The sequence below is a fragment of the Lepisma saccharinum genome, chromosome 15, assembly GCF_977018435.1.
Source record: "Lepisma saccharinum chromosome 15, izLepSacc3.1, whole genome shotgun sequence".
NCBI lineage: Eukaryota > Metazoa > Arthropoda > Insecta > Zygentoma > Lepismatidae > Lepisma > Lepisma saccharinum.
In genome coordinates this window covers 52,902,945-52,916,084 of record NC_139243.1, presented here as the reverse complement: position 1 = coordinate 52,916,084, position 13,140 = coordinate 52,902,945, and positions in this window count along the sequence as shown.

Genomic DNA, 13,140 nt, shown 5'->3' with positions numbered 1-13,140 from the left:
CTTGTATCCCTCTCCCATGGGAACTTCAACGGACTCTAGTAATGACAATACAACATCTCCTCCAAGACCAAATTGGTAATCATTATTGTGTTCTTTACCAGTATAAATACAGAAAGCAACAAGGTAACCAGAACTTGAGCACCCATACGAATCGTTTTTCATAATATTGGATCATACTCTCATCAACTGACAAACATTCATCTAGTCCACCATGTTTTTTGAACTTATGGGCAACATCGTCCACAAAGGGTCTGAGTTTGTACAGTTTATCAGTTCCATCATGTTTCGAATTGGCATTTAGGTGTAAGTTCCTAAGAACGAATTCAAAGCGGTTACAACGCATACTTTCTCTTAGAATGGCTGGTGTGTCGTCATCCTTCTTCCAAAACATACACTTGTTTGGATGTTTAGCGTACCCGGATAATAATAATCCTCCAAGAAAAAACTAAATTTCTTCTCTGCTTACCCCAAGAGTTACGTTCTTTTGGTTTGCATACAAATTTGATTGTTCACAAAGAAAATCAAGTAGTATTATCAAAAAATAAATGAAAAATCAAGAGGTGATATACAGCTCATTGCCTCATCTGAGGGAGAAATTGGCGTGCAAAGAGTTCAAATCGTGGATCAGCTATTCTCCACTGAAAGTTTCCTCCACCACTCAAATCCGAATGTTTGTTCAAAGTACATCCCTTTGAAGCACTGTTATCATATACAGAAGTTGCATTGTATGTACATTCAGTTTGTAGTTCACATCCAGTAACCAACATTTTACATCCAAGGTGGTTTAGATTCCCCTCATGTTTGTCATCCGATTTATCACTGTCTTCATCCGTGTCTCCTGTTTCATTAGGTTGAGTGGCAAATATTAGATGGCACTCGTCTCCTTCACTCTCCTCTAAAATTGTCAATACTTCGTGCACTGCTAACCTAAAAAAGAAAGACAAAGAGATTAACTTTATGTTCTGAAATTATCCCAGTTATGATTTTCAAGTATTTACAAAAATATCTTAGAAATTTCATATAGTTAGTGATATAGTTTCTTTCAGCAAGATATGGCAACACTGCTACATGAAAATGATATCCTTTTCTAACAATTGGGTCTCTGTCCTGTATCAAACGAATTGGTAAACAATTAAATTACAGAAGCAAGCAAGGTTATTGTTGATAAATCCATGCAATGCTGCACGAATTGTTCAGTCAAGAAAGCTCAACAAAGCATCAACAAGACAAGTTAGTGTTTCGTGCATAGCGTCCAATCTATTGGACAGCCAAAAATATTTTAGTCTAATGATCATGTTACTTCAAATATAAACTTCACATAAATATGATTGTTTGTAAACTATAGGCATCAGACTTCAGGTTATTACAAAAAAATCTCAACAAATAATAATAACAACAATGACATGAAAGTTTTACTTACCCGGTGCGTGAAACAGTGAAACTACCGGAACTCATTTTCTCAATTTCTTCTTCTTCCCACGCGACCTGCAACACAGTTGCTAGAACAAGTGCGAAAAGATATTCCTTTGGGTCTTAGCATTATGTCACAAGTGTATGTAAACGTCGAAAAAGATTTTGTTCTCAAATAATCTGCTATATTTTAGTGTACAATTTATTGGACGCCATGCACTATGTCTAGATGCCATTGAGTGAATGAGTTCATTCTGCATTCAGGTTCCCGAATAATGGGGAGAATATAATGTTCTCTTCTCGTATATTTATCCTACATACATGCATACATATGCACACATATACCTATACATACATATGCATACATACATATATACATACAGTATATGGTATATTAATGGTTTGTTAATTTTTAATGGTTTGATACAAAACAATTATATGTTTGGCCCCCGGAACTGAACAACCTAGCTACGTCCCTGTTAAAATGTGCACATTACATGCAAAATAAAATATAGTATGTATTTATGGTCAAAACATGCAAAATATGCAACATAAATATACTTCCATTTCCTTACATTTTTGTCAAAACATTCAAAATATAATGATTTTGTAAATATGCCCTTCCAATAAAGACATGCATTTGCATAGAAATCCTTAGTGTAGAGGGAGACAAGTACATAAAGGAGCGGGGGAAGAGAAAGAGAGAGAGAAGCACAGATACAGCGATAGAAACAGAGAAGAAGAAAGGAAGAGAAAGAATAGAAAAGATACATGAAAGATAAAAGAGAGAAGTCGAATCAAAGGCGGAAGAAAGAGAAAGAAATATATAGAAAATAGAGGGAGGAGGAGAGGGAGACAAAGAGAAGATTGATTGATTGATTTGTTATATTTCTATTTTCTGCTACTTTTGACTAATCTCCAAGATAAGGATGAAATGGATCAAGGGACAATCGGAAACATATATGGACGACGTCACACGAGCCCCATGATGGATTATCCTGGCCGCTGTTCCAGGCCCAGATGATCATTGAGCTGCAAGAAGCGGTTAGCGACAAGGACGTATTTAGGGTGGGTCCAGGGGATTCAGACCCTCATCCCTCGAAACACTTACCAAGTACTAAACAATAAAAATATACAAGGTGGCGCATATCGTATCTACCAACTTCAAATGACAACGGAAAGGACGGTAAGTGCTAGTAGTAACTTATGTAGTTATGAAATGAAAATATACACATAGTCATTTAATACAGTGTATAATATGGACAAAAGAGACAGCAGCGAACCTTGAAAATAACGTCCTCTAAATGTCCTCCTTCTGCTTCGATGCACTGTTCGAGGCGATACGGAAGGCTTTCATGACTCGGAAAATAAGAATTGGTGAACCCTAGTGGATGATCTTAGAAACAAACGTGAAGTCAGAATTGTTAAAAAGCAATAAACCTATTCTCAAGTTTCTAGGTAAAAGTTGAGTACCAACAAGTTCTAGGAAATATAGCCTTTATTTCACGGCGACTGACGGTTCACAACATTACCGGTGGCTGTCCACTGTCTAACCCATCGATAAACAACTACTATCACAACAAAAAAATAGAAGAATACTCGAAAAAGAATTGACTAGCATAGATTAACGCAGAATTGAATAAGCTAATTTTTGATGTAACTCGTTTTTATGTAGGTCTACTGGTTTATTTTTAATTGGAGTCCAAACGCGAGAATCTATAATTTTTAATCCGGTAGTAGGGTCTAATCCATCTCAGAATGCTGTGTGTCTCTGGTACAGGTGCATGACGATCATCATTGGATATCAATCTTCTGTAAATAGAGATTTGTAGCAAGCCAGTAGTTAACCTCTATCACCGGCCGTTGTTCTCTCAGGTATTCAAACAATGCCATGTCAGGAATTAACCAATCTTCCTGGTTTAGTGGAACTAAGGTGCTGATCACCCGGAAATAGCAGGGTCAATGACCAGGTGAATGGAAGAAGGGATAAGTTAGAGAACAACGGGCAGTGTGGGATCTTTTGTCTTGGGTCTTGAAGCGAGAAGGAACTGGGGAGATTGAGCGTGCCAGTACGGGCCTATTCTGAGAGTCTTCTACGCAGTGGCGGATTACCAAATAGGCCCACTAGGCACGTGCCTAGGGGCGGCAACTCTTGGGGGCGGCAATTTTTTTCCCAGAATATCAAGAATAATATAAAAAAGTGTCTTACGTACACAGTGACAATTTAGACCTATGAAACCAATGTTTCAAATCAACGGTTTGCAACCCTTTCGCTTCATACGAAAGAAACTTTGATGTATCGGATTTATGTGTTATCAAGAAATGTTTCGTCTGCTCTGCCTCCTTCAGGCGCCAATCAATTTGTTTTATCCCGTGCTGTAGCTTTTATCGCTTACAATGACAATGCAAGCCACTCAGCCTTTGTTGGTTTGTTTTTAGAAATATATACCCCTCGATCTTCCACTAAGCGTTTTTTAACGGCCAGGCAGGAAAGAAGACTGATTGTTTGAAACTTGCATCTGTAACAATGCCAGTCTTAAAAAAAATAAACACATAAATACTGCTGATAAGTGAGTGAGTGAGTGCAGCTTTCGCTTGGACCGCAACTAGTTTTTGTCTTACTGTATTATCTGGCTGGTGCATTCAGTTTGTTGCTAGTGCTTTTGCGGTTTGGGTTTTTTTTTTATGCTGCAGGCAGCATGAAGCGAACGAAGTTAAGTGGGGCGGCTTATCGTAAACTTGCAAACGAAAAGTGTGAAAGAGAAGCAACCTTACAGAAAAAGCTTGGTACAGTGGACACGTTTTTTAGGCGAAAGGAACAAGTGATGTCCGAAAGGAGTCAAAAATTGAAGTGGAAGCGGCTACATCGAGCGAACTCTGTGAAACGCAAAGTGTCGAAAATATTGTGGGATTAGTGGAGGAAGAAAGTGCACCTGAGGTAGTGTCCCCTCAGTTCGTAGGAGTTCCTGATTGTGACAGTAAGAGTGCAAATTTCGTTAGTGACGATCCTGCCGAGTGGTGTCTGAATGAGTCTACAATTGACATTCTTCTAAGACGTGGAATTAATCAGAATGCTGAAAACAATTTTTCTAAATCACAAAGACTCATAGCAGGTAAGACAAGATTTTTAAATAATAGTGTTTTTTGTGTACTGCTGTAACAAACTGTTCAGCTGAACTTTCGTTTTCGGCCCTAAAAAGACTGAAGACTTATCTCCATTCAATCATGTGTAATAAAAGACTGAACGAGTTACCTATTCTCCACATCGAAGCAGACATCTTGACTGATGGACACATCAACTTTGAAGATCTTATACACGAGTTTGCAACCAAAGTGAGGCGAAAGCAGCTTCATTTATGACTGGTGAGTGGTGAATTTAATTTGTCAATACATTACATAATTTTAGGTATAGCACATATAGAAAATGAATTGTTTGTTATTAATTTTTGTCCTTTGTTTTTTATTTCAGTATGTTCACTAATTTTTACATTAGCCTATAAAAATACTGCAAATAAGTTACTACTTTTCTTTTGAGAAGGGCGCACATTAAGTTTGTGCCTAGGGGCGGCGAGGAAGCTTAATCCGCCACTGCTTCTACGGGAACTTCTTCATCATCAGACAGACAGGTATTATCCTTGTCTTGAAGGTATAAATCCAAATGCTTGTGTTTTGCCATTTCTAAGTGTGAATAGTTTAGTACCTCTTGCTCTTTACCATTAGGCTCACCTTGAGCTGTGAATGAATGATAAATGAGCTACATCATCCTCCATAATGGTTAAGGTTCTTGGTTTGATCCCCCGTTCCTGAGAGAACGTTAGCTACGATTGTTCCGCCGCAGTGCCCGGTGTCTGTTTGGATGAACGCTTCCACCGCCGCAATCCGTGTCTGTTTGGATGAACGCTTCCACCACCGCAATCCGCGTCTGCACCGGCCAACGCTCCATGCTATACTAATTGCCCGACTCCCAACTCTACATGGATGTAGGTATGCCACACATTAGCACGTACAATTTGAGAGGGTTGTCAGCTCAAATTGGTAGATGCAATTTGCACCACCCTGTACTGTGTCCGACTAACTTATAGGCAATGAAGTACTGTACAGTATCAAAGATTTATGCACACTATTAATGATAATATGTACAAACAGTGACGTAGCAACATATCGCGAGGCCCTGGGCGAGAGTAGAATTTGAGGCCCTCATTCGAACTTTAAATTTGAAATCTCAATTTGAATCGATAGAAAATCTTTACAAAGTATAGCTACTTTTCCTAACAAATTATCATATTTAAATATTAATAGTAATAATAAATTACTGACGAAAATGATATTAATAATATAGGACAGAGAAATTTACACTTGGCAAAGGTATATTCTTGTAAAACACTAATGGAATTTTCTTTAACGAAAGTAGTAGTAATAGTACGTTTGTAAAGATGTTCTTCAGGCACTAACACATAATTGAACTATCCTTAAATATGCTAAACTTTTATTAAAAAAAATAAGAAATGCAAACCACGAATCATTAAATATAACCTATAATATTTTCAATGAGTTTTTCTTTGTTTTCTCATTTCAAAATTTGTAGGATGTAAATATCATAAACTATGGCATAAGAAGAAGATATCAAAGGACGCACATAATTTTTTTGCGTAAATATTTCGCATGAGAAATACGACAATAATTTTTACTTTTTTTCTGGTCCCCTTAGGCTTAGGGCCCCGACCGCCTGTATGTTACGCTTCTGATTTGACGTATTCATTCAAATTATAACATTAAACTAGAATTTACAGCCAGATAAAAAGATAATATTTGAATTTTATTGCCAACAAAAATTAGCCTTTTCTATTTTTCTCACTTCTATTTATTACATATTTCGTATCAATCCCATGGGACACGAGGTACCCTTAGGCGCGAGACACTTCGCCCACCCCTTGCTACGCCACAGTGTGCAAAATATTAATCAGGAACTTTACTTTTCGTCAACTCCCTCTTTCTGAATTTTGAATTTGAGTTTAAAATTTTGGGTGCGTCAGCACTTAAGCAATTTTGCACCCCTCACATGATACGGGGTCCTACCCCTTACCATAACTAAAATAACATAACTATGATGTTGTGGAACTAAAATATTAAAATATTTTGACTTCGGGTAAAATCTGAGGCTGTAAAGGAACACTCAGCAGATATAAGGACAAAAACAGGACAACACACAGAATTATACTGGCCGTACGTCCAGACGCCAGAGCCTCGTTAGTCTGCAAAATGCAGTCCAGGGTGTACTACGTGGAAGTGAGGTTGGCATTTGGGTGTACTACGTGGAAGGTTAACCCGTTACAGTCCAACTCCATCTATTAATAACATCGTTTTCTGTTATTCAATAAATATATATTCAATTCATTCTCTATTTGACATAAATTTCCTTCCAGGACAGTTGTTATTATGTATATTTCGGCGATTTTAAGCTGGATAATGAATACGTGCTGTTATATACCTATTGGCTTATCATCGTTTTACCTATTCATGGAATAGGTAAAATAGGTAAAATAAAAATAATTAATATTGTTTTAATTTATTTTAATGCTATTATAAATATAATAGTTTCAATGTAATATTAATTATTTAAATGTTATTAAATTATAATTATTTTATTTTAAACACTATTATTTCTGAGACACTTGGTCTAGCCACACACCCCCTCCTCGCCGAAATACATTTCAAGATACGTGCCTGATTACCGGGGCCCAGTGCCTAGAAAAACAGTTTAAAATAATATTTAAGTATGCTTTATGGGTGTTCAGAAGGCTAAAACTGATTGGATCTACATACATATGCGTACACAGAATATCGGTTTCCAAATCCCCTAATTACAGGTGACAAATTAAACCACAATGCCCTCAGGCCCGTCACGCAATACGGGGATAAGTCCTTTCAAACAGATTTGATGAAAAACCACTAACAAAATAAAATATGTCTGGTGAAACTCCATAAATAATATTTTAAAACTAATCCATTCATTACTTAACTCACTATATTGTTTCCGAGGATAAACTCTTCATACCTATTAAAACTTGAAGCTGTAAAGGGGCACTCAGCACACACAAGGAAAAATACAGGTTTGTGATTGATTTTGCTTATTTTACTTTGCTTCCTGATAGTTCTGGCTAATTGCGAAAATGAGAATGAATGGTATTAAGATGAAATAGATCAAGGGACAATCACAAACATGCATGGACTGCACACAATACAAGTCACATGGAGGATTATCCTGGCCATAAGTCCAGACGCCAAAAGCTCGTCAGTCTACCAAATGCAGTCCATGGTGTACTAAGTGGAAGTGAGGTTGACATTTGGGCAGAGGCGTAGCAAGGGGTGGGCTAGGTGGGCGACCGCCCGGGGCCTCGCGCCTGAAAGGGCCTCGCGCTCCCAGGTTTATACGAAAAAAATATATAATAATTGGAAGTGAGAAAAATATGTGAAAAAGTTATATCGTTTTCCCGGCAATAAAAGTAATACTGAATAAGTTACATGTTTACCATTTGAGAAGCCACGTCTCTATAAACAAACTAAGAATAAAAGAATTTTCCATTTTATCAATTCTCTGCCTATTGTTCATTCGTTTTATGCGCTTGGAAGCAGTGTTGGAAACCTTTGAACATAAAACAGGGTTTCTGTCTCCAAAGGTTTGCTTGGTTTAAGCTTGTCGAAAGAATTTTATACACACACACAGACACACATATAGGGTTACTAAAAATTTAAATTCACGAAAGATTTTACGGCAGTGTGTTATATATTTATTTGAATTCAGGTATAATGAAACTCAAACGAATGAACAGTGTTACTCATTGTTACAAATTTGCAACCCACAGCGGTAGATGTCGCAATGCGTCGAAATCCAAACCTTACGCGGCACGGCGACAACAAAAGAGACGGAAACAATCCAACAATTTTTATTTGTTTTGGAGACCTGTTAAACACAAGCGTTATTGCGATTGTTGTAACTGTAAGATCTTCACTGCCGACATATTTTGAAGCCTTGAAACCAGACACAGCAATGCACACAGAATCTTGTGCACGGTAACAAACAGTTCTTAGCGTTGCTCGCTTTATTAACTCTCCACCGTGTTTAGTGTTCGGTAGTGATGTTACAGTAATGTCTGGTAGAGATCGCGATGTGAGAAGAAAATTCCCGTCCGGTGCGTCTAAGAGAACAAAACAGAATAAAAGTTCATGTGGTTCACTGATGAAATATCTGAAAACAAATGCAAGGGAAAGTGTTGCAAGTGATGTTAATGAAATACATGAAGATGAGTGTCAACCGGTACATTCAGAGGATGGTGCATGTGTTGATCATAGTGTAAATGAATTACATTGTGTTACTGCTATAGATGAAAATTCGAGTTCCTGTTCGTCAGTAAGCAAAGACTTAGCAGAACCAAGTTTCAAAGATCCAGGTAAGTGGATATTACCTGTAAGTGATCAACAGCGCTGCGAAATAGTACGCAACGCTCCATTGCGCCCTTTGCTGAGTGACGAACAGTACCCAAAGGACGATCAGAGTAGACATTTTAGCAATTTTAACTATCACAGAATAATGAAAAATGGCGAGAACTTGAACAGGCGTTGGTTAGTATATTCCGTCTCTAACAATTGCGTTTATCGTTTTTCATGTAGATTATTCTCTGTAACACAGACCTTCCTAGTGTTAAACGGATGTCATGACTGGAAACATATGAGCAGTGTGTTACAGAAACATGAAAACGGTGAAAGTCACATCAACTCTATGTTAAAGTGGCTTGAATTAGAACAGCGTTTGTTAGAAGGGAGTTCTATTGCCCATGTAACACAGCCACGTATTCAGGAATCTAAAAAACACTGGCGCGATCTCTTAGAAAGGTTGATAAGCGTAACACAATTTTTGGCTTCTCATAACTTGGCATTTCGAGGACATAGACAAACATTATCTACAGGACGAAAAACAGGAAATTTTATAGATTTAGTGAAATTGCTTTCTAAATATGACGCAGTACTACAAGAACATTCTAGGCGCATTCATCAAAACGAAATTCACGATTACTATCTAAGCCCTGAAATTCAAAATGAACTGATACAATTAATGTGCAACAAAGTCAAACTCGCCATGCAATCGATAGAGAACAATATCGCCTCAACTCTGGACTATTCAGAAATTGTGAGCGAATTCAGCTCCAGGAAGAGCAGAGAACGACATTTTTAGGGTGAGTAAAATAAAATTATAATATTTTCACTTTCATAAGTTTATTATTATTATTATTGTTGATGTTGTTAACATTTTGCTAACGTATGACTGAAGATTTTGTATCGAACAACACTGTGTTTGAAATTTAGATTGATTGGATTGATTTGTTGTTTTAAGTCCACTTTATGCACAGTAAGGCTAATCGGGACTGGACCTACAGTTTAAAGTGGAATCCGAACCACTTGTGTCTCCACCGGGTATCGAACCCGGGACTACTTGATTACAAGGCGATGACGCTACCACTGCGCCATCGGGAGGCCCGTTTGAAATTTAGAAAACGGAAGGGGGCCTCGCATTTTAATCTCGCCCAGGGCCTCGCGATATGTTTGCTACGCCACTGCGTGTACTACGTAGAAGTAAGGTTGCAATTTGGGTGTAGTACGTGGAAGTGAGGTTGCCATTTGGGTGCAGTACGTGGAAGTGAGGTTGACATTTGGGTGTAGTACGTGGAAGTGAGGTTGCCATTTGAATGTACTACGTGGAAATAAGGTTGATATTTGGGTGTTCTACGTGAAAGTGAGGTAGACATTTGGGTGTAGTATGTGGAAGTGAGGTTGATATTTGGGTGTAGTACGTGGAAGTGAGGTTGCCATTTGGATGTACTACGTGGAAGTGAGGTTGCCATTTGGGTGCAGTACGTGGAAGTGAGGTTGACATTTGGGTGTAGTACGTGGAAGTGAGGTTGGCATTTCAATGTACTACGTGGAAATAAGGTTGACATTTGGGTGTTCTACGTGAAAGTGAGGTTGACATTTGGGTGTAGTATGTGGAAGTGAGGTTGCAATTTGGGTGTACTACGTGGAAGTGAGGTTGACATTTGGGTGTAGTACGTGGAAGTGAGGTTGCAATTTGGGTGTAGTACGTGGAAGTGAGGTAGCCATTTGGGTGCACTATGTGGAAGTGAGGTTGCAATTTGGGTGTAGTACGTGGAAGTGAGGTTGCAATTTGGGTGTAGTACGTGGAAGTGAGGTTGCCATTTGGGTGCACTACGTGGAAGTGAGGTTGATATTTGGGTGTAGTACGTGGAAGTGAGGTTGCAATTTGGGTGTAGTACGTGGAAGTGAGGTTGCCATTTGGGTGCACTACGTGGAAGTGAGGTTGACATTTGGGTGTAGTACGTGGAAGTGAGGTTGCCATTTGGATGTACTACGTGGAAGTGAGGTTGACATTGGGATGTCTAGATCACATCTTACACCCCATAAACAGAAGAGAGAATCAGAAAAAGATAGATTAAACCAGAGGAAGAAAGTTGTAATAAGAGGAAAAGAAAGAGGCAACACAAGAAGACAGGACTACAGAAGAAAATCTCTACCTGAAAATATTTCGTGGATCCTTCAGCCCATCCATACGAAATTCTCTAACAAACCATGCAGACTTAAAACATAATATTGTCCCTCATTTTTAAACATTTTAGAAACTGTTAGGCAGTAAGAGTCGAAATAGACTGAATTTACATATAATGACTGTAGTGGCCTGAAACAAACTTCTGTACTGAATGTCTACGAATATGTTCACTGGAACAAAATAGGAATAGGGGCAAAATTCGGGCCATTCTATAGAAGGAGAGATAGGGCAAAGATAAACTTATATCTCTGTGGAAGAATCTTAAAGAGGTTGAAGAAAAGGAAAAAAATCATTCAAAGAATCTTAATGCAGTAAACACACACAAAAATGTTAGCGTCACTTTTCTGCAAACTTTTGGCTTATTGCTACAATGAGTGATGATTAGATTAAATGAAAGAAGGAACACTAGAAATAAAACTCGTCCTCAGGCTATTGTTCGAACCTGGGGACTTTGGTAGCGAGAGTGAAAGTCGACCATGTATACCCTTTCCCAGCTAACTGTAGAGCAGAGCCGCGCATATCGGCATAGGGGGAGGAGGAAAATTGAGTGGTGAAAGTGCAGCGTTGCCAACAGTACGGTCCTAACCGTACATGTACGGACGTACGATCCAAACCTTAGTCCGTACGCTAAATGCACGACATGTCAAAATTTGCTCTTGCAGTTTTATCCCTAATATTTCCCTAAGAAATTCTTAAACCAATCGTGGAGACAAAAATACGGTCCATTTGCCATATGCGTTCGGTATTATCCTTTTCAAAAGTTTGCAACGCTTACAGATTTCCTCGAGGAAATCGGGTAATTCCCGTCGCCTATTACACAATCCCGTTTCTCTCACTGTTCATTGGTGGAGCCGTCTCGCGTCACTACTTGCGCAGAGACTTGTTCTCGATCGCCTGGTCTACAGTTAGCTGGTACGGAGTTTTTTTTAGAGTTGATCTGTGCTCTTGAAATACTTTTTAAAGCCTGTGAAAATACTTCGAAATGATAAAAGTTTAAGTTCATTTAAGGTACTGAGGCTGCAACTTTTCACTTTTTTGTTGAAGGAAAATAATACCGTTTGGAACACACGGTATACATGTGACTGACAACACTACACAATTGATTTTTTAGAAACTAAATACCCCCATTGTAAAATATTCTTCACACACGCTTTATGCAAACTTCCATTTATAAATTATCAAATGTACAATTTTTGCTCAATATATTTCAGGAAATCGATTCGATTTCGAAACGAGTAAATTTATAAGACTCGCATTGAGGTCATTTGAAAGGTGAACGATGGAGATCACTTTAAACTGTAAACCAATGTAATCTACGTGTGACAATTAAAGGGCTGCATAGTCTGGCTTTTACCTACCCGCGGCCCGCTTGCCCGCGAGGACAGGTATACCTGCTCGCCTGCCCACGGCAACGAGTCGACTTGTGTCTTTACCCGGGTTCTTGGTCTTCAAGGCGCTCTGCGCTTACAAGGTAACTGGGCATTCAACAAGACCCGGGCGCCTGCAAAACCTGCTGGAAGGAAACAGCCCTCCGGCAGCGTGTCGCTCCAGGTGTTTCATCACCTCGTGGACGGCTGCAGCCAGTGTTGCCTACTTACCTAGCTCCTAAATCCTACGAAGTCCTAGGAGGAGCTCTCTCCTCCAAGGAGAATTTATATACTTAGCGATTTTAGTTCAGCGTAAGCAGTTTTTATCTTATTGCCAGGAAATGCACGCAATATTACAGCTTCATTTATCTAAATGAATGATCGAGCAAACAAAAATATCCTCACTGAAAACTAATTGTTTTTCATTGCATGGTGCCTTAACCAGGCACGCAGTGGCGCAACTAGAGGGGGGCAGGGGCCATTGCTCAGAACCTTGGACGGAAATTAAGTCTAGCGGAGGGGCCACGGTGGGGGTCAAACATTAAAGTACAAGTAAAAACAGGCCAGCATAATTTAAGAGTAGCAGGGCTAAAGGGTACTCAAGATGGAATTACTTTTCATATTTTTCTTGCATTTCCCTTCCAGACGGCCAAGGGCACCTGCAGAGGGGGAATGGAGGGGTAATTGCAACCCCTTGATTTCAAATTTTATGAAAGTAGAAATATATTATAAAATATTATACAGTCT